The sequence below is a fragment of the Corvus cornix genome, chromosome 1A, assembly GCF_000738735.6.
Source record: "Corvus cornix cornix isolate S_Up_H32 chromosome 1A, ASM73873v5, whole genome shotgun sequence".
Lineage (NCBI taxonomy): Eukaryota > Metazoa > Chordata > Aves > Passeriformes > Corvidae > Corvus > Corvus cornix.
The window spans coordinates 27,898,492-27,917,202 of NC_047057.1; the positions used below are offsets into that span (position 1 = coordinate 27,898,492).

The window sequence follows — 18,711 nt, forward strand, 5'->3', positions numbered from 1 at the left end:
AACACTCTGTATTTAGAGCATCCAAAAAGACACTGCTACAAAGCTTTATATTATTCCTCAGTGTTCATGGATGCTTTCAGACATTTAGTTGGATCTGTCAAAAGTGCAGTATGGTTCAACTCCCTTCTACCATTATAAACGGGAGATTTTCAAGACAGTCCTTGGTATAAGCAGTGAGATAAAGGAATAAATAATTTTTTGGGAGTAGAGTAACTTTAGAAGTTGATTTCAGATATTGTCCTTTATCAATTCCAAATCACTCAAACACAAGAAGTTCTCATTTGGGGCAGAGTGAGTTTTGGGTCAAGAAGCCAAAGGTGATGGCTTTAGGCAAGAGTTGAGTAGAACTATACAAAAGCAGCTCTTTTACAGTTTTAGGCAGTAGACTGCCTGGAATATCTCATCTGCTATTTGAGCTCACCTAGTATCAAAACAAAGCTAAAATATCTAAGTTTGGAGTACCAGTTTCCTACGCAGATAACAGGCTACTTAGCAGATTTCCTTATCTGAAAGTAAAACCATAATTTTGAAATACCTTTGGTTTTGAAAGATGAAATTTAAGGATGCTGAAGTTGCAGGGCCAATGACAACAGGATTCTAACTGTAAGAGAATGAGAGTTCATGAAACGTTGATACTTTTCTTGAATGACATTGCATATACAGAGCTGACCTCCAAATTTTGTGATATGTCACTTAAACTGAATGTAGCATTTTAGTCCCTTGCCATATTTTTTGGTGGTTCTCAGCTGTCCTAGAACCTTATTTATTTGAACAGACTTAACTGTGAAAAAAAAAAAAAATCTAATAAAAGTCTTTGTAGTTTGATTTTGCTGTACTTTTAGCAATGAAACCATGTCCATCTGAATTGTGGCAAGTTTTTCTCCTATTTGTTTTCTACCAGACGTAGCTTTCTTGGCAGTTATTTATGTGAATTTCAGAAATGTAGTTTGAGTGCTAGGGAACACCATGGTCAAGCAAAATGAGTTTCTGGTCAGGGTTCTCTAAAAACCATAGTGGATAGACACAGAAGTTGGCCAGTTATTTCCCTCCCTCATTCTCCAAGCTATGAAAAAGAAAAAGCACAGCAGAAATTAAATTTGAGAAGAACATGGTCTGCTCAGTTTGATTGTTAAGACTTCCTTAATAAAATAAAAACAATAAAAGAACAAGCAGATTGGACCACTCAGGCAAATGGAAACAAGCTTTTTTTGGGAGTTTTCAATCAAAAATATATAATTATGGGAAGTAGACCAGGAAAGAAACTGAAAAGCATTTCTTAAACAACTGGTCCTAAAAACAAGTAAGCAAAAAAATGTTAACCATCTGTGCAGATCTTGCCGTGTTTTTCCCGTAGCAGGCACTTCCTTAATATTTTGTAAACCATTTTGATCTTCAGAAATTCCCATCCACATAAAGTCCTCATCATCCTCTTTTGTGGTTTATCTTCCTTCACCCCTCCTCCACTTCCCTCCTAGTGAATGTGTAAAATACAGGATAAATCCCCTTCAAAAAGCTTTCATTTGCTGACTCAAAAAGTTGTTACATCCCAAAACTCATTCTCCAATTGGAAAACATTTCAAAAGTTGTGCCTTTTTATTTCCCATTATGTGAGTTATTTTTGAGAATTGCAATGTAAACAAAACATGAGAAATTAATTTCTAACCTAGTAATGAGAGATCTGAAATAGATTGGAGGAGCCAGTTCCCACTTGCAATAAAAAATGGTAACCTGGACGTGGAGAAGTCTTCAGTAGTCAGTTGTGTAAAGCAGTCCCAGTGTGAATAATGTTTCATAACAGATTGAAGAAATTCACTTAGTTTTTGGGAAAAAAAAACATGTTTCAAAGTCCATTAATATCTGGAACATTGATAATGTTCTTTTCTAATGCTGTTTTTGGCTTTTAGCATTCTAACTTGTACAGTGTAGCCAGATTTCACAAGCCATCCAGTCAGACCAGGCCAAAGCTTACAGGAGGCATGAAGGTTCACCAAGGTATGGTTCAGCCAGTTGTGAGGCACAACTCAGCATTGACACAAACAGAATTTAAGTTTGACAGGGGTGTAACAGAGATAAGTTTGTCTTTTAGTGGTGTTAAAAGGCAGATTAGAACTTCCTTTAAAGTTGTTTTGTCTTACATAATCTTTGATTTTGAAGCTTAGCCTTGATATATAAACATACATCTGAGAGGACAAAAGCAAACAATAAATCAAATCTAGATTTTGCACATCATCTAATTCATCATCTTTGGTTTATACAAACATATGCTCCCTGCTTTCAAGGGACTGTGTCGGGGAGGGCAAGGTTCAAAGCACCATGCGTGAGAGAGCAAGAGTTTCCTAAGCAGTGCACATCTGTTCTTGAAGTACTTTTGTAATATGCAACCATGAATGACCTTGTCTAAGTTCATATTTTAAAGGGAAACCTAGGACGGTGTCGATATTGTTGAGATCGTACAGTTATTATAGGGTGTTGTATCCAGTTTGATCAGTGAAAGTTTTAGCAGTGATTTCAGTCAGAGCAGAATTTGGCTATTATTTTACAAAGTCTTATCCGAGCCCAGTTGGAAGAAGTGATTTATGTATCGGCCCAGGCTTTCTAGAAATAACTACAAAAGTAAGAGAGAACCTTGTAACATAAACATAGCACCACATAATGAAATCAACATTTATTTTTCCTAATTCTTACTCTTTATGAGATATAAGCACTGGAAGACTTTTCAAAACTTGTTAGAGCAATAGAAAAGCATTTGAATATCTGTAGCAAAGACTGAAATAGGGGCAAAGGATTTAGTTTTCTGTGTGTCAAGGAGAATCAGTAAGATCTGATCACCTCAGAGGTAGGAGGGAATTGGTGCAGTAAAAGGAACTGCCTTAATAATTTCTTCTGCAGAAGAGGAGATGCATTTACTCGGTCTGATGTTCTCCTAAGGTGGAGGTGAAGAACAGTCTGGGAGAGTTCCTTTCTTGGCCCATGCTGCAGGAGTCACTCAGTCCATCGTGGTAGTGAGTATCATGACTCTCAGGATGGGCCAGAGCTGCAAATGTGTCCTCTCTTAAACGGGGGCCACACTGTTGACTTGTTTGTTTTCTCTCTGTTCTTCTGACATAAGCATAAAGTTTTTTTGGATGTGGGCCTTTTTTTATCAGAAATTAATATTCAATAGTGATTTACTGCTTGTTCCTTGTATTTTTTATTCCCTTATCCTTACTAAGAGGCGAAGGGATGGAAAGCAAAGCAAGGGTAAATACTATTTTCTTAACCTGATAATGATCAGGGAGTTCTCTGGGGTTCAAAGGGGCTTTTGTATCTCAGGTGGGCAGTCATGATGCTGTGAGCAAAGTAATGGCTGTTAATGGCTGTCAGCAAAGTCAAACAGATGAAACAGAGGACAAACCCAGACTGGTAAGTAATTGTGGTTAATTGGTATAATTCATTAGCTTGTTTCTGAAAGCAGTCACAGAGTATCTCCCTTGTGAGGTATGAGAGCAAACTAGAAGCTACATATTCTTTAATTGTAATTCTTTGTAAGAATTTTCTTAATGTTTCATGATACATGGGCTAGAAAATACCCACTTATTATCAGAATAGTAGACATTTTATGTGTAAGCACACAAGCAAGTTACTGCACTACTCTGTGTCTTCATTCCTTCCCACCTGTCATTTGCCTGTCCTGGTTTCCTCTGACTGTGAAATCTGGGGGGACTGAGCTGTGCACTTTGAAATGGATCAGGCTGTGCTGGATCCAAGTTTCATAACTCACTGGCAGCTGCAGCAATGGAGTTTTAGCAGTCCGTTTGTGGATAGGAGGAAGCACCTATCCTCCTGTCACCTCATGCACTGACAGAGCATGCAGCAGCTATGCAGTGTGGTCCCATTTGCAAGCACAGGAGAAACATGACTGTTGGAGCTGTGTTTACTGTTCAAATGGCTGATTTGCATCTTCTGGACCAGGTAAAAAAACCCCACAGGCTAGGTGAAAGCATCCCACAGGCTGAGCCATGTTGTGCTGTGTGACATGCTACAGATAACAGAGCCCCACTCTATCTGGACTCTGTGATCTGACATAATGTACATGATCAGGAAAGCTTTCACAGTGCTTTCCTAGCAATCCTAATCTAATTTTTCATTACATGGGCCCATCTATATCCCTGAGAGCTTATCTTAGTTTTCTTCCCTGTCAGTGATGTCATCCAAAATCCTAAAATTCAGTGCTTTATTTATTTTTGCTAGTGGAGAAATCTGTTTTTTATTAATTGTAGAAATAGAAAACGATCCAAATGATCAGTATCTGACTAGAGTTAATATCTGAAATTTAGATATGGTAGTCCATTTGACAGGACTTGATGATATAGTTCATTTCTCAATGAAGTAATTTTACATAAAGTAATACTTTCATTAATTTAATAATTTCAGAGAAGTTAAAAAAAGGGAAAAAGTTTTAACACAAGAGAAGCTGATTTACCCTGGCTATATATAAATGTGAGATTTACATTAGTAGAATGGCAGAAAAGCCCATGACATGCTATGGCTTTCATCAATATCTAGTTTTCCAGAGAAACATTTAATGAAAAAATGAGGGCCTGCATATTGTTTAGCCTGTTTTTAAGGAAATGAGACATAGATGATTGTACTGTGCACTCACTGGTGTTTCTCTGGTAACTTTTGTACCTGTGTGATTTCTAATTCAAGCTTGAGGAAGGATGCAATTTCCCTAAATAATGGCAACTGACCTCAGTAAGGACGAGTGTTACCTCGTGGTTACCTGTTGTGCTGGAAGCACACACACCTGCTACACCTTCTTCTTAAGCAAGATATATAGCAGGTTGTGGGGACACTTGGAGGGAAATTTACAGAGTGTGGAGATCAGTTGTAGGGATAGTGTATCATTCTGCAGGGCAAGAGGAGCTGGAATTCTTACTGAGGCAAGAGAAGCTGCAGGATTCATGTATCTAAGGCTTCTTCAGTCATCTGCTCATGCAGCAACTTATGTTGCTCTATGAGTATTTAAATAAGTGCAAAGAAAATTTGCTGAGTATTTTCTGGTTTAGTACGCATAGGTGAATTGTTAAGCAAGATGGAAACACAAGTCAGATATAAAAGAGGATATTTTCTTGCTAGTACAGTTAGAAGTATACTTTATTGTGTCTTGTACACAGGTACCTTTTCTTAATAAAAATATCTTAACAGTATTTCACAAATAAAAATGAAGTGCTTTTAATTTATTATGCTTTTAGCAGCTCTGTTCAGTGCCATGCACAATAAATAAAAACTAATACTCAAATACTTAATTTACTTTTTTTTAGGTTATTTTATTGCATACAATTTAAGCACTAGTATGTTTATTCCTGAGGCTAGATACTTGTGGTAGTAGTATTTTGAATATCATATCTGATTTTGTCAGGCAAACAAATTAGTACCTTAAGGATATTGCAGAATTATTAGTGCTTTTGTTTTCCAATTTGAGTTCTTTGACTCAGTAAGTTATTTAGGATCCTGCTACCTGACAGAAAGTTTAAGGCAATGCTTCTCCAACTCCTACTAAAAATTGTTTGGTTGTTCCAAGGAGCTGATACAATGTCCTTTCTCGTTTCATAAGCAGAGCTAGATTCAGATCTCTTTTTAGTTCTTAAGCATGCACTAACCAGCTGAAAAGCCTGTAATGAAGAATTGGATCATTTGTTTAATTGGTGTTCTGCATGATAGAAACAAGGGCAGATGCAACTCCTTGCTCTTCCCAGTAAATCCAGGCCTGTGGAACATACTTCGAAGTAGTGACAGTTTTATGTTCTGTGGAGTAAAAATTAATTACTCTTTCTAAACCAGATGAATTAGGGTTTAGAAGGTAATGCAGGCTGCCTCTGAAGCCCAGAAGTCAGGAATCAGGAAACTTAAATGATGTAGAACATGTAATTTTCTGCAATATTTCTTTCTATTGATTCCAGTGATAATTAAATATGAACCTTTTGGCAGTTCTCGGAACATTTTTATCAAATTCTACAGTGATGGATTGAAGGTCTCCATGTCCAGAGGTGAACAGGGTTGTTAGCATAACTCAGCCTGAGCTGGTTGAATGCACTTTGCTAACATTATTCTCGAGGGTAAAAGATGATTTTCCTTTCATGTACTAGGAGAAATACATTACAGATCTTTGACAACCCTAAATTTGGAGGGCCTTGATGAATTATTTGAGCTTGGTTCACTCTGGCAAACCTTTTTGATTTGATGCTTTTGGTTTCAGTAAATGCTTCTGTTGCAGCTATTTTTTCAAACTCTCCCATTATCTTGCAGAGCAAATACAGTAGTGATACTGATGCCTTTTCCTGGTCTTAAAATCAAGAATCAAACATGGTTAGAATGGAAAAAGGGGTTTTGCCTCGGTATTTATTTTAAGGATCCTTAGGTGCACACGTCCAGGTCAAGTGCACTGAAATGGACCCTGCAATGCACACACACGATAGATTGGGTATAACATTATAGGTCTTACTGATTAACACATCTGTCAAAGATTCCCCAGTGAGAGGCTCGAGTGAGCCCCCCTCCCCAAGGAACCTCCCCCTGGATGGTTCTATCTTAGTTTACAAATTGTGTTCTGGAGAGGACCTTGGGGTCTGGGGCTTTCTGATCCCTGACTATGAGGCTTCTAAGATGTTTAGTCTCTTAGCTTAACAAATAAGTCTAAGACTGCAGGCTAAAAAACATGAAGAATACAAAAACTATAAAAAGGTATATAAAAGAGGTAAAAAAGAAAAGGCAAAAAGTCATCATGGCATCAATACAATACATGAAAATGAGGGAGTCAGTAAAGGTGATTTTTTCTACTTCCTGTTATGCTTTGTGTGAAATAGGAAAACACTTTTCGTATCTAGCCTTAACTGGGCTGGTAGTTGCTCTGGTCAATGGTGAAGAACATCCTTGGTATTAAATACTGGAGATACCTCCCTAAGCTGAAATACTGGTGCCTCACTGAAATACCACCTAATTCTTTATAAATGTACCCTTATGATGACCTAGTGCACAGAGAGATCTCACTTGTCTGGCTGTTACTGCTTCTGTGTGAATGAAACTTGTTCGCAGGAGTCTGAGTCATCTGTGGTTGGGACCCAACCCAGGTAAGAGCTATGTCATGGTTTAACCCCTGCAGGCCACCAAGCACCGGCAGCCTGGTAGGATGAGGGGCATAGAATCAGAAGAGTATAAGTAAGAAAACTTGTGGGCTGAGGTCAGGGCAGTTAATGGGTAAAGCAGAAGCTGTGCATGCAAGCAAGGCGAAACAAGGGATTCATTCACCACTTCCCCTGGGCAGGCAGGTGTTCAGCCATCCCCAGGAAAGCAGAGCTCCATCACAGGTAACGGTGACTTGGGCAGATAAACACCATCACTCCAAGCATCCTCCTCTTCGTTCTTTTTTCCCCAGCTTTTTATATGCTGAGCACAACACCATATGGAATGGGATATTCCTGTGGTCAGTTGGGGTCAGATGTCCTGGCTGTGTCCCCTCCATGTGCACCCCCAGCGTCGTCAATGGTGGGGGTAGGTGAGAAGCAGAAAAGGCCTTGACTCTGTGTAAACTCTGTTTGGCAACAGCTGAAATATCCCTGTGTTATCAGAACTGTTTCCAGCACAATTCCAAAACACAGCTCCACACCAGCTACTGTGCAGAAAATTAACTATCCCAGCCATAATCAGCACATGCTAGAACAGGAACACCTCACAAAATCTTACGCATCTAATGGTCAAAATATAATGTATAAGCAAAATCTATGGGTGTCCAAACATGCTCATTAGATCACTGAAATCCAATAACTAATAATCTAATTTTGTCCTTCAATGAACTGGCAATTTAAAGGTACAGGAATGTCAGCAAAGTCAGAGCTTGAAAATACCACTTAACAATAAATAGCACAAAGGGAATTTCTTGATGTTGACTCTAGAATAAAATCTACTTATTCCATATTGGTTACCATTTAAATATTCCCATATTTTTAGAGAAAATAATTTAATTGCCCAAATGTCAATAAATGGTATGTAAGTGGTGAGGGTAGCTATGAAATAGATGATTTTTGTTGTTTTCTGATGTTTCTTCAGCATTAAAATAGTATAGAAATGAGGGGGCTTGCAGTTTAGAGTGGTTCTAACTTGTTCTCTGCTAAGACATTTGGAATACGACATCTCACACCCAGAGGACGTTGCAAAAAGACTTTTAGTGTTTTCTAGTGCTGTAGTATGTGGTAAGATGGTAACTTATGTAACTGAACTTTATGTTATCACATGTTTTCTGGAGTAATACTAACAAAGTATTACCAGCTTGAAGATTCTCTAGAACAAAGGGTGGTTTAATCAAAAAAAAGAAACTTTGTGTCTTTGTAAAAAAGCAAGCATCTTTGTTTTTCTTTTTTTTTAACCTCTTTTTCTATTTATAGCAACAGAAATTCATACTTACACTTAGCTTGCCACAGACAGATATTTTTGACCTTGCCAAAATCCATTTCTGTCTTGCATGAAGAAGGTTTTGAACAGAAATTCATATTCTCCAATAGGTAATATCATTGCCTTAAAGTGATTAGTTTAGAGATTTCTTAATACATGGAGGCGATCTCCTGCTGTGTTGTTTGGAATAGACAATATACTTTTCAAATGCAAATAGTTTATATTATTTCAATAATATTCATTATTCAATTCTTTAATATGTTGGAAATCCTCTTAGCAACACTACAGCTAAATTAGTGGTAGAATGATGATATAAAATGAATGACTTGCTATTGAAAGTGGAGGCAGCATCTGTGTGCTGTTTGTATAGGCTCAGTTTCTGAAAAAGATTAAATAAGGTCTTGGTCCTGCATGATTACTTATGTGAATAAAGTTCCTGATATGTAAATTTTTTCAGGACAAGAGCTTTTGTAATTTCCCAGGCAGGAGCCATATCTGTCTCCATGCTTTGTGATACATCTCCAGTATGAATGCATAACTTATAATACTCAATTTTAATTCCTTGCGAAAGCAGTGACTTAAGCTTCAGCTTAAGTCGGCTTAAAATCAGAATAAACAGGGAGCAAGCACTGCAGAGGCCCTTAGCACACTGACAGTGTTCTCTTTCGCACTGTTGACTTGTTTACAGCCTGGGTTTGCAATGGGCTTGTCTGTAGAAGGGCGAGACCTTGGATCTCTACTGCTCACAGATCTAGTTGCCCATGTTTGCAGACCTCAATATTGAATGGAACAGCCTGCAGCCAGCCATGATGAGATCTTGCTGTGATTAACCAAAGCAATTTTAAAATTTAAAGCAATTTTAAAAATTGCTTAACCTCACTGTAACTTGATGGTGGCAGCTGGACTTGTGTTTTTTGATACCTTTTGCAGCAGCTCTGCTGAAGGCAAGCAGGGCTCTGGTGCACAGCCTGGGACTGCAGGGGCTGTGCCTCTGTTACAGGGACAGAGGGAGTGGTGAGTGATGTGAGGAGCTAAGGGTTTATCTTTAGCTATAGTCTTAACTTTCTAATCAAAATACAGCTGTTATGTCAGTCCAACTCGCTACAGTTACTGATACAGTTATTACACAGACTTTCTAGTATGTGTTCTGTTCCCTGGTGTACGCTCACCCTTTCAGCATCCTTTGAGTCTGCAGCCTGGTGGTGTCAATACTTCTCAAGGACAACTGGAGGGGCAGATGAGTGAGGTTATGATGAGTCAATTGCACACTGGTGCAAGGATGAGTGGCATGTTAATGGGGGGGGGGGGGTCCCCTACTGCTTTCTCATAAATCCACTTAGAGACATTTTTACAGGTTTTCTAGCACAGCTGGCTTACTTGCACTTTCTTAATTGATTCCTAGTTCCACATCTTACTTTTTCTTCTGTTTACTGCTGCTAAAAATGATTTTACCTGACTCACTCCTTTACACTGTGACTTATATTTTCTGGCTCATGCCTTTGATATTTTCCTGTGTCAGCGTTGCGCTACGCTTTGGGGGTTTTTCTAGGGTTGTAGATAATTCTGTGATTGGAAATTTTTTACACTAGTAAAAATTGCATACCTTCCTGTGAATGCACCTGTTTTTCAGGTGAATCTAAGCCTGGCTTTCAGCATTTGAGGTGAGTTAGGTTAACATCTGAGTTTAAGGAAGACTGGTGTGACTTCTACAATAGTCCCAGAAAGAGCTAAGAAAGAGCTAAGCTACATAATCTTTGTCCAGTTTTCAAGCTTTTTTTTTTTTTTTTTTTATTTGGTACGTGAAGGACATGTAGGAAAGGCCGTATGTGTGGGAAGAAGAAAAGAGGTACTTAAAAGGATTAGGTGAAATTGCAGAGGAAGACTTTATGGAAGGGTAGCAAATTATCACTTACAGTTTGACTAAGATACTAGAAAAATATCAGAAGTCCTTACTGTTCCGAGTCAGAACTGAAATTTTAATGCAATTTATACCTTTAGAAATGCTTTGTCTAATGATTGGTACCAAGATCATTTTTTTAGTGTGACAAACTAGCATACTGATTTTTCAATTGAACCTTAATGTCTCTAGATAGGCAACAGCTTTGTGTATCTTTGAAACTTGGAATATCTAAGCTCCTTGACATGCACAAAAACAATGCATGTTTTTTATTTATGAAGGATTCTGTGTACTGTATTCCCAGCCAGAAGTCATTCCTTAGTAGATCATAGAGATACAAGTATCTTTCTGATACAAACAAAGTAATCATCTTTCAGCTTGGTAAAGTTCTTATTTTCCCTGTGTTTCTTGTCCATGGATGATGTTTTGCATGACATACTCCTCCTATAGTGTCCTCCACAATGGATTCATATATATGAAAAATACTACAAAAGGGCTTTTCTCTGAGTGGAGGTTAATTATAATGGCTTTTTTTTACCATTGCTGTGCACAGCCAGTGCCTGGTGCTGAACTGATGGGTTCTTCTGATTAGCAAAGTCTGAAAGTGGTGTTTTCAAGGTCTCCTTATGATTGCTTAGGCATTATTGAGTTCAGCAGTAATCTTTATCTATCACCACTCTCTCGCTTCACAGTGTGATTGCGGCTGAAGAAGTGAAGATGTTCTAAAATTCTGTGTATTTTTCTAGAAATTTTCATGTACAGAGATTTGTGCAAATCACTACAATCTACTATGAATGGTAAAAGGGGGTAAAACTGAAAAGAAAAAAAATCTGCCTGTCTTCATTATGTTATGAGCTAAAATTATCAAATCATATTTTCATGACACCTGATGCAATATTGTGAGTCCTTGTAAAATGAATACCATCACTTTCCCAGCTTGCTCAGTGGCTCAATTCGGGTACCAATAGATAGAAATAGTGAGACTTCCTGTGCTGTTGCATAAATATGAAAGAAGAGTAGGGCTTGATGGTTCCCAGAGTTTTCTGTGGAAGATGGCTTATTTAGTCATGAGGAGTGAATCTTGCTGGAGCATCTCCTTCCCTCTGCTGTGCCCTGGCAATTGGGGAGCTGCTGAGCCGTGAGGACTAAATTTGCTGGTGATTTCTGTAACCTTTTTTTCTTCTTACATTGCACAGCAGTCATAAGCCTCAGTTGAAATAAATGAATGTAAATCTTTTAACAACAAGTGCAGAGTTTGGTGTAAAATAAAAGGATGATAGAATATAATATATAGAAAATTATAGAAAGACTATTGCTTAGTAGTGTTAGGAAGTTTCACTGAATATGGTAGTAGATAGTTCTCAAGCCTTTGCTTCAGAAAAATACATAGTTAGCCTAGAGAGCTCTAATAAGAAATTGACATTCTTCAAATGCTTGCCATTTCAGAAAACCATTCAAACTTTGATGTTGGGTTTTTTCTGTTTTAATTTATTTTCCAACCCAACTAATCAAGTATGAAGCAATCATATAAACCTTTTATTTAGAGATGAAGGAATGACAGAATATATTGCATTATTCTGATGGTGCACTAAGTAACTTGTTCCTCCAAGAACTTCCTACTTGAGATAAATGTCTTTCTTGAAAACCAGTTTTCAGAGTTACTAAGACTTCTGACCATGCAAATATGTACTCAGCAAGGTAGTGAATGGAGAATAAACCTTAGGCATGGCAAAATGAGTCTTTTTGTGTCTGTGGCTCTGTAAGAGTAGTTAAAATTATTAAAATTATTTTTGTCCACATAATCTCAGCTGTAGTTTACAATGAGGTAGAAATAATAGAAATTTTATAGATGGGAAATACTCTGATATTCTGCCCATGTCAGCAGCAGCAGAAGGATTAAGCCCGGGTGTCTTAACACGTACACTAACTTATAAATAGGGAGAAGGGATGAGCCTGAAAGTACAGTCATCATCTTCTTCTCTCAGCACAGTGAAAAGTAGTACAGTAAGTCAGAGTACAAGAGAAACAGAGTAACAAGCACACCTTGACTAAGCTACCTACGGAGTGATAGAGCTTTGGAGCGTGACTGCTTGGATTTTTTATGTCACCCATAGAATTAGCAACTGGACTTTATATGTCTAGAAAAATTCCATATCTCACATACTTAAATCATTAACCTTTTGGCTATTAGCACAAATAAAAAATCCTATTTATAATATGGGTGAACTACAGTTCCGAAAGGAAATACAACAGAGGTAGGAGTGAGCTGGAAATCTGTTAATTTCTGTTCATTTTATGTAGCCAATTTCTGAAGTGAGTACTCTGTATTATATGATGGTTGGGGTTGCTGTAGATCTCGCAAGCGTTTAAAAATTGCAAGTAGTACCACTGTAGTGTAGTTCCTACCTTTGATCCACTGATCAAGATGTATAGTGGCTGTCACTCCCAAACTGCTAAGAGAAGCAGTTGAGATTTGGAGGTAGTTTGACAGCATCTACAGCTATGAATCAGAAAAGAGTTGGGACAAAGAAGTTATGCCCAAAGTTGTGTACTGTTTGTGGGTTTTTTTCTGGAAGGGCTTGCCAAAATTTGATGGATGGAAACAAAGGTAAGGAGGGGTCAGAAGAGATACCACAGAGGGAGGAATTATGTGTTACAGAAATAAGGAGTTTGGTGATTGTATACCAGCCTGTGTTGGAGCAGGCATCTCAGTGTAATTTACTGCAGGAGAGAGCTCTAGGATCAAGTTTTTCTGATAAGGTACTAATAACTTGGAAAAGTACCTAAATCTGCACCCAAGCCAATTTGTAAAGGCAGTCTATAATAGCTTCTTGTGTAATCAGGAAAAATAAAACCATACAAATTTACTCCGTTTTTAAGGTTTAATTTTAGTAGAATTTTATGGCTATGTCCTATCTTTATACAAAAAAGTGGCTAACTGGAAACCCACATATCTATGAATGCTGGAAACATCTGGGAAACATCTGATTGTATGAGAACATTAGGAAAATATTCATAACAAATTCTAACAATTGGTAACTGAAAAACTGAGGATTAAGCAAACAACTGAACCCTGTTTTTATTCAATTCTAGATAATTGCCTCTGGATCTGCAGTGAAACAGAGTCTACCTTATTAGAGGTTGGTAACTTTTATTTTTTCAGCTTTTACATACAATTTTAAAGTACTCTTTCTGAGAGACTGAACCTTGGTGTCTTTGACATATTGTCAAGCTGTTTTGTTGAATGTTTCTGTAGGACTGGATCCAAGGGATCTGTATAATATAAGCAAATGACAGTAATTCTTCATATTCATTGCAGTTTGGGGTTTTTTGTGAAATATCTCCTTGAATTTCTGTTTCACATACTGCTTCAGTTAATTGTAATTTAACAAACAAATTAATGTGGATGAGATTAAAGTTTTTAGTCATCCTCAGCTAAATTCTCTGACAAATAGCACAAAAATCTCCAGTTTTACTGTTTAATTTGTTCTTACAGAGTCAAATATTTATCTGGATCTTTTTTCCATTTCTAAATTACAATGACGTGAGTTTTTGTCTATATGACAGTATATAGATTATATACTGTGTCATTAATATAAACATATAGTATGACATGACTGTTCAATGCTACTGAAATGGCATACATTTGTGGCATGATTTCAGTCTTTGGACCTTGATTTATCACATAATTTCTGGAGAGAGCTAATTCTTCCATTAAGCTGTTTTTATTTACATTCTATAAAACTGGTTTCTACATTAACAAAGATGTAAGTGCAGCTTATTAATAGTTATTTGTGATTCTGGTTGTCTGCTCAGAGTTCTGGAAGTTTGGCTATGCCTTTACATTTGGATTATGAGTATGGCATCATACCGCACTGTATTAGTTCCAGTCCTTACACAGTTGTGCTTAGGCTCTTAGTATGATTTACATACAAGTGAAGCTTCTTACCAGCCAGATCTGTGGGAGCCAATAGTTGGCCTTGTGGTGTGTTTCTCAAACTTGCAGCAATGCACACTGCTGCAAGTAGATGTTCATAGGGGTTCTGCCCTCTGTGCTTACAAGGACATCTTTTTTCTGTGGGACAAATATTTATGAGACAGATCTTTCATTCCTGAAACCTGTGCCATACCTGAGAAGAGATCCATGAAATTGTTCACACTCCTTTTCTGTTTGAGAAAGAGTTTATCCACCTTTGTTGCATTGTTCTTCACACTCAGTTTTCCAAGTACATGTTATACTTTGCTTACCAATAAACCCATAACTGGCATGGTACATACTGTTGCTCTCTTATTAAAGAACTGCTTACTGTTCTGTATGAATGAACTCGTGATCCCAGGAGCAGCTGGATATACCTGATGCTTTTTGTCTTCATTCAAAATGGCCACAATCTCCTGCTGTTTCTAATTTATTTCTGTCATCAGTAAAGATGAATATTACTTTTATTCTTTGGCTGGGAACAAAAAAAGCAAAATAAAGGACAAAGGTCCTTACAGAGGTGTGGGAGGTGTAAGTGCAGGAGTGAGCACTTCCCTGCAGTGGCAGATAGTATTGCTTAATCTCCTGCTGGCAGAGGGCACCTGCCTGCAAGCTCATCAGGTAGTGCTGTGGGTCTGTGCAGCTGTGCTGAGCTGCAGGTCAGGAGTAATGTAATTCAGTACTTTTCCCCAGGGAAGGAGGCAGCTGGGAGTAAGCCACCAGTCTCCTGCACAGCTCTCTCCTGAGTTCCTGGGATGCAGAGAGGGAGCAGGTCACATGCTAAGCATATAGCTCTGATCACCATCTTTAGACAGTGCCTGTCATGTAAAATGACAGAGAGGCTGGGGGTAGGGTGGCACAGCTGGAACCCAACACTGCAGCCTCCCTGTTACTCTCTGACCTTGTCCTGGGGTGACCTTATGGGATTAGCCAGCGTTTGTAGGATCTGCCAGTCATTTGTGTTTTCTTCAGGTCTGAGAGAGATGCTGAGCCATGGTGAGCTGCCACAGAGGAGCACTCTCTGCTAGAACTCAGCACTGAGGCCAAGGCTGCAGGAAAGTGGCACAAGGTGCCTGTTGTGTGCCTCTCTCACTGTCTGACTCATAGACATGGTTCTGTGATAAGACCGAGCACGATGACTCTCATGTATTTGAAGAGAAGATTGAGATGCAAGTATGTAATTTTTCAAGTATTCAGCAGGAGTAATGGAGGTGCGTTAATTATTGCATAAACTGTAGCATCTCATCTAGAAAGCTCTTTGAGGTATGCTATGAGCTAATTAAATATCCAGATATTCAAAAATAGTGCGTTTCATATATAGTTTCATATATAATTCATATATTTCTGTGAAGCAGTGCAGTCTTCCTCATTGCAATGCCTCTAAGAATGAAAGATTAGCTCTGTCTGGATATAACTGTTACTTCCAACTAAATACTTGCCAACAATCTTGCAGAATTCCTTTTGGATATTTTCAAATGACCACAGTCAGTTCCAATAATCATTTCCCTGGAAAGGCCTTCATAGGATAGATTCTGCTTATTATACATTAATTTCTATAACTATGCATCTGCCTTTTATACTGGAGGCATTTTCAAATTACTGAAGTATTTTAAGATGCTCTTGGTAAAGAGCTAAGCAAAGTATAAAGGCCAATCTGTTTTCCGCATAGTAGATTGTTGTTCAAGAGTTTGTGCCAGCCAGTACAGAGTGCAGTCATATCTTACTCCTCTCAAGAGAGATGAATTTCTCAACTGCTTCAGCTCCTGCTGCTCCACATTCTTATCCTTGTATGGGTGGAGTGGTCTGCTCCTCTTGTGGAGCAGACTGGCAGAAATTTAAATTACAGCATTTTGCTCTTGATGAAAGATCTTCACCTGTGAGCTGTTTTGGATATGCACCAGTTTTCCCAACAGTGCAGTTAATTGCGCTTTTGAGATTTTTGTGTTTAAAGAAAAACCAAAGTATTAAAAAATGCCCTAGGGTATATCACCATGTCCCGCCCCCTTAGGGAGGAGGAGAGAAGATCCAGCAGGCAGGAATTGTGCAGCAAGATTGATTTATTTAATTATTTTACAAACTCTTTTATAGACTTTTTCTTCATAGTCTAATTGTACAAGGATCATCCACCCCTTGGGGGTTATTGGCTAAAATCCTAAAACATCCATTGTCAAAATATTTTTGTACTATACTATAAACAAGAATGTTCAAGGCTGCAGGGGTTTCATTGTTTACCGAACTCTGCTGCCTCTTCTGTGAGAGAGAAAAGTCTCTCATGGGCTTAGAAAATAGCAAGAAAATCCTTGCTAGCAGCATTTTTGTATCCACACCAAAGGATTTTTTTTTTCAATAGCACTGTGCACAGTAGTATCTTATAAAACTGCTTTATATTTGCAGAAATGGAGTTATTGATTGATACAATGATACACTGCAACAGGCCAGGTAATTTATCTTGCCATTTTTCTGTTGAGAAAATTCTGTTTAGGGTTATAATTTACTCAGGTGTTTGACACAGTAGGGACTGCGAAAAGATGAAGTATGTCCAGCTAAGATTGCCTGAATCAACTGTATTTCTGTCTTCAACTACTTTTCTTGTGAAATAGGTAGGACTGTGTGCCTTCAACATTTAATTTTTTTAAAATTTGTGTTTGCAGCTACATGCGTACTTCAGTGTAGCTACTGCTGCAGCTTCTTAACATGCCTGAGTACTTTTGCACCCGCTTGGGGTTAAAATGTGACTGGTGTATTACTGACAGGAACCTCCCAAGTGCTACTGCCACTGGTGACAAAATCCTTTGACTTTGGTAGGGCAGTATTGAAGCACATATGTAGCTATTGCAATGCAGTGAGTACAATCATTATCAAACCAGCAGCAAATACTGGCCATCAGACATAGATATTTCTGAATTGGGGGTGTCCAGAGAAGTCTTTGGTAGAGTAGGTCACAAAAGCCAGTAGCCTTGGAGGAAACACAGTAACTGAAGTAACAGAGATGGTGTATACAAGTTCCTAAAATAATCCAGAAGCCCTTCATTTGCAAAAGAAAATTAAACTGTATTTTGCCCAGAAGAAGCACTGTTTGCGTAAACTGCATAATTTATTGTAGATTAGGAGCAGAATACTTGCAGGTGCTCAGAATGTTTTCCTTGTTCATGTGTCAACACTCTGCACTCCCTAGCCAGAGCCAGTGGGAGGAAGATTACCCAGATATTTGTTTAGCCAGCCGCTGGTATTGATGCTGGGGTCAAACACCACCCCCTTTTCTTGAGGAGGGATGGGTCTGTGGCAAGCACTTAGATCACGGGTGTGGTGAAATCTATTTGAATCAAGGCAAGACATTAATGCACTTTTATGTGTTGCCATTTTTCCCAAGTAAATAAAAAGTGGTTCGTATGGATGAAAATAGAGTGTGCCAAATGGCCTTGCAGGACTCTGACATCTTTGATATGTGACTTTTCACTCTGCATCAAGAACAGTGTGTATTTCTCATTACAAAGAGACTAACTCTGCAAAATAGTGCTTACTGGACCTTCCAATAATTATGCAAAGCAGTTGTTACTTGTAGATTTTAAGACCCAAAAGCAATTACTAGGTAGTTGCAGACCACAGAACCTTTCCTTGATACAGACATTAATTTGAAATGCATGGGTTTTTTTTAAAGATGTCTCAGTTAGATGCTCCATTTCTTGATACTTGCATTATTAAAAATGCTTATTCACTAAAAAGGGACTTGAGATCACAGATTAATGTTTACACTACAGACTTTTTGAATAATAGGCTGTATGAATCCCACCCAAAACCCATTGTGGATAGTATGAAATCTGTTATTGTCTGCTGGTATTTGCGGAGTATACAGTTTCATCTTAGCTTTCTTTTGATTAACCAGATAGGTTAAAATTCTTCAGGTCCTGTCTGAGGGAAGTTTGACAACTGTGACTAAATAGAAACTTTTCTTTAGTCTTAAACATTTTTTTGAGGTGTTGATTCAAGGACTAAATGCAGAATACTAGTAATGACTTCACTAACATCATGTACTGTCCTAATTAAACCAAATACAAAAGCATAAATTACATATTCATTCTAAGAATATTTATGTATTGGTATATAATTCTCCTGTTTATCACTTCAAGGATGACTAAAACTGCGCACCAGAAGTGCACCTTCAGCTGGTTTCCTGGTCCTTGCTGAGTTTGCTTGAGAGTTTTTTGGGATATAGCTCTCCATTTTAAAGATAAGATTTCATGCTTAGTCTTCAAAATAATACCATTCTAAAATTGAAAAAGAATAGCAGAAGCACAGTACTTTGTAAGTGAAAGCTGGACAACAATCTGATCCAAAAATGAATTATAAATGACTCAATAGTGCATACCTGATTTTGCAGATGAGGTGTAACAAATTGCTGAGTTACATGTGC

The 18,711-nt window shown here is 38.0% G+C and overlaps 1 protein-coding gene across 1 annotated transcript in view; it reads left to right on the forward strand.

Moving 5' to 3' along the window:
- CNTN1 (contactin 1) overlaps positions 1-18,711 on the forward strand; it is a 229,420-nt gene that overhangs the window by 53,783 nt on the left and 156,926 nt on the right. Inside the window, exon 2 of the mRNA XM_039570741.1 lies at positions 13,418-13,464. The gene's annotated coding sequence lies outside the window, so the exon portion shown is untranslated. The remainder of the gene's footprint in view (positions 1-13,417; positions 13,465-18,711) is intronic.